Below are 3,687 nucleotides of genomic sequence, written 5' to 3'. Positions count from 1 at the left end.
GATACAGGGATTTGAATTTTGAGGATCATGAACCGAGTTGCTCCGATTTGACCTCAAAGCAACTCAATCTTGTTGCCTATATTGGTAGGACTTCAGACAACCAAAAATCAACAAGAATAGTGGAGAACTGAGTGAGAATCAAAGAGATGAAAATTCTAAAAATTCACCTTCAATGGAGCTTTAGATTGGTACGATCTTGCTTTCAATTATGCTTGACCTTGCTTCAGATGCTTGATGGAATGGAAATGGATCAAGGAAAGGGATGGACTCTCGGAGTTTCAAACTCAAAACAGTTAGAGATTTGAAACTCGATTTTCAAAGAAAATCTTCAAGCTTATCCTTTAATGGTGAGGGTTAGGGGTTGCTGAATCAAAGCTTAGGCATCAGTTCCTCATTTCTGAGTAAGAGAGGTACTATTTATAGGCCATGAGATTAATAATTGCACACTTCCATTTTTGGCAAAAGTTTCAAAATCTCTCTTGCATGCTTGCATGGGCGTGTGACAGGCCCATCAAGTGATGCACTTAGGTCCAACATTGAGTGTAAGTCATGCTGAAATCATGTTGTCAAGCCATGCATTCGTGTATGAAAAGTGGAAATCGAAATCATCCAAATGGACCTTCAACTTTAACCCATGCGCAAGTGCCTCATACTTTGTCCAAATGAGATGATTTTGGACTTTTTGGAATGGTTAGATCAAGAGGATCAACTTTCATGTTGAAAATTTTTTCATTTTAAGTTGGATCATGATGAATTTTGAGGTGGAAGTTTGGAAAATCAAACATATCAAAAAAAATTCTAAGTACCAAGCCATATGTTCACTTCTTCCACCTTGAATAACTTTTTCTATGGACCTAAAATAAGAAACATTCCTTCATCAAAGTTGTAGGTATTTCAAATACCTTCAATTTGGTCACAAATTGGACCTTATTTGGATTCATTATGAAGAAGTTATGCATTTTAGAAGTTGAGGAAAATCACTTGTTCAATAGAATTGGCCAAAAATGACCTATTATATTTCCTCTTGGCACATGCATTTGAAAGTTGAATTTGAACTTCCTATAAACATAAAGGTTGAATTAGACATGTTTAATTTTATCATTCAACTTTAATGGATTTCATATCATAAAAATTGAGAGAGTTATGGTCATGGGAAGTTGACCTCCAAACTAGGGTTTAGACAAAATGACCTATAATGTTTCATCATAAAAAATGACTTTCCAAGCAAAACTAGCTCTTGACCTCGACATGAAAGTTGTTTGGAATGTCATTTAGAGTAAAGTAGCTCTTGTAACAATTTTCATATGACAAAGTTTGTAGGAGATAGGGTCTAGGGAACCCCAGTTTTGACCAGTTGACTTTCTCTGGTCAACCACCATGAACCAACTTGCTAGCTTGATATTCTCTTGACTTTTGGGACTCATGGAGGATCGTATATGCATAAGATAATGTATTATGAAGTATACCTTGAAATATTTGATCAATTGGTGAAGAAACTTGTTGAAGAAGTCACACAAGATACCTAGATGAATTAGGGTTTCCAAGGCAAACAAACTTCAAACTCTTGATGATTTCTTGATCAAAATAACATGTGAAGATCATGGGGATCCATATATGATACTTAGATCCAATATAGGCCAGTTCTTGATTTATCTCTTTGCATTGAGGGTCTTGAACCCTAAATATAAGCTTGATAGAGCATAAGTGAGCATACATACTACCTACAAAAGTAACAAACTATACATATTTTTAGTATTTTGGTTAGTAAATGATAAAAAACAAAGTATGATACAATCAAGTTGTGCTTGGTGATCTCTCCCAATTCAAACCCAATGAAAGAGGGGTAAGGAGGATACCAAGGTGTGATCCCAATGCTAATGTATATGATGAGAAATAGCATGAGGGATCTTAGGGTCAAAATTGGGGTCTGGAAACTGCCCCTATTTAAGGACGTTCTAGCTGAGGAGATAAAGGTTAACATCTTCGTATCGACTCAGTAGAATGGACTTAAATAATAACATATAGAAACAAATTTTGGTCCCTAAGAGACCTCATGATGCATATGATATGAACTATTCAAAATAATCTATGTGGGGAAAATGTTGCCACAAAGGAAAAAGAATCCGGAGAGACTGAAAGTCCGTAGGAGCATAATGTATTCAATAAGGAAAATTCACTAGGGAGACCCAGGCAACGACTTAAAAATGCTGGGGGACACGAGGGATTTCATAAAAATAAATCAATGGAAAGACTCATCCAGAGAATAAAAGGAACATCTGCAAGGGAAACAGGTAGATCAAAACAAGGCTGAAATACTCAACCCAAGTAGGAAACAACGATCTCACTGAGGAAATTTTCACTCAAACTCAATTGGTGAAGAAATAATCTTTCACAGGAGTAACAAAAATGTATTATCCACTATCGGTTACTGGATAAGGTAATGACAAAATCTGTTAGAGAGGACATCCTTTACCGGTTAGGGTAAACATATGAAGGATGACTCGCTGAGGAAATAAAACCAAATCAAATAGGATTCACAACTACCAGTTACTAGGCAGAAGACCACAAAGAAAGAGAATATATGTCACTAATTAAAGTGAACATATCAAGGATAAACTTAAAGGGAAGAATATCCGTCATCGATTAAGATGAACATATCAAGGATAGACTTACCTGGGGACATTAGGAAGAATATTCGTTACCAGTTAGGGTAAACATATCAAGGATAACCTGCCTGAAAAAGTAGGAATTATATCTATCGATTACTGGATAGAATAACGGAAATAGAATATTCGTCATCGGTTAAAATGAGCATATCAAGGATAGACTCCGAGGGGAGAAATAGGAATTACATCTATCAGTTACTGGATAGAATACCGAAAAGAGAATATCCGTCATCAGTTAAGATGAGCTTATCAAGGATGGACTCCGCAAAAGGGGAAGCAGGATTTACAACTACCGATTACTGGGCAAAAGACCACAAAGAAGAGGAAATCTGTCACCGGTTAGGATGAAAATATCAAGGATTAACCTTCTAGGGAACAAAATAACGATTACAACTACCTTTTACTAGGTAGAATACCAAAACGAGAATATCTGTCATCGGTTAGGATGAACATATCAAGGATAAACTCAGAAGGGAAAGAGTATCTGTCATCAGTTAAGATGAACATATCAAGGATAAACTTCCTGGGAGACGTGAAAACGAATCCGCTGGGGAGAAAACGGTTACTTTTGCCGGGTATTGGGGCAGAAGTCAAATTCTTGCAAATTGAGAAGAATATTACCAGTTACTGGGTAATAGACTCTTAGGGGACCAAAAGAATCTATCTAGGTAAGATCTAGAAAGAAACAGTCAATCAAAGACTCAATCCAATGGGGATATAACTCAGGGGAATGATTCCATCCAGATAATCAACTAAGGAGGAAAATAAAATAATAATCATCCATGAGGAAATAACTCAGTGGGGAATGAGAAAGGTTAAATTCTTTCTGCTTAAAGAGGTCGATACTCTACAATTGAGAGAGGACAGACATACCAAATCTGCGTGGGGGGAAAGGATACCACCGTAGCAAAGGATCAGAGAAACAATGAATCACAAGGTGCATTATTAATGCAATTATGAAATCTATGAATGTATATGTATATGTATATGTAAATGTATGATGATTATGCTGACAAAACGA

Source organism: Lathyrus oleraceus, chromosome 3 (assembly GCF_024323335.1).
Source record: "Lathyrus oleraceus cultivar Zhongwan6 chromosome 3, CAAS_Psat_ZW6_1.0, whole genome shotgun sequence".
NCBI classification, from domain to species: Eukaryota; Viridiplantae; Streptophyta; class Magnoliopsida; order Fabales; family Fabaceae; genus Lathyrus; species Lathyrus oleraceus.
The sequence above is the reverse complement of the archived record's forward strand: the minus strand, read 5'-3'. Positions refer to the sequence as shown.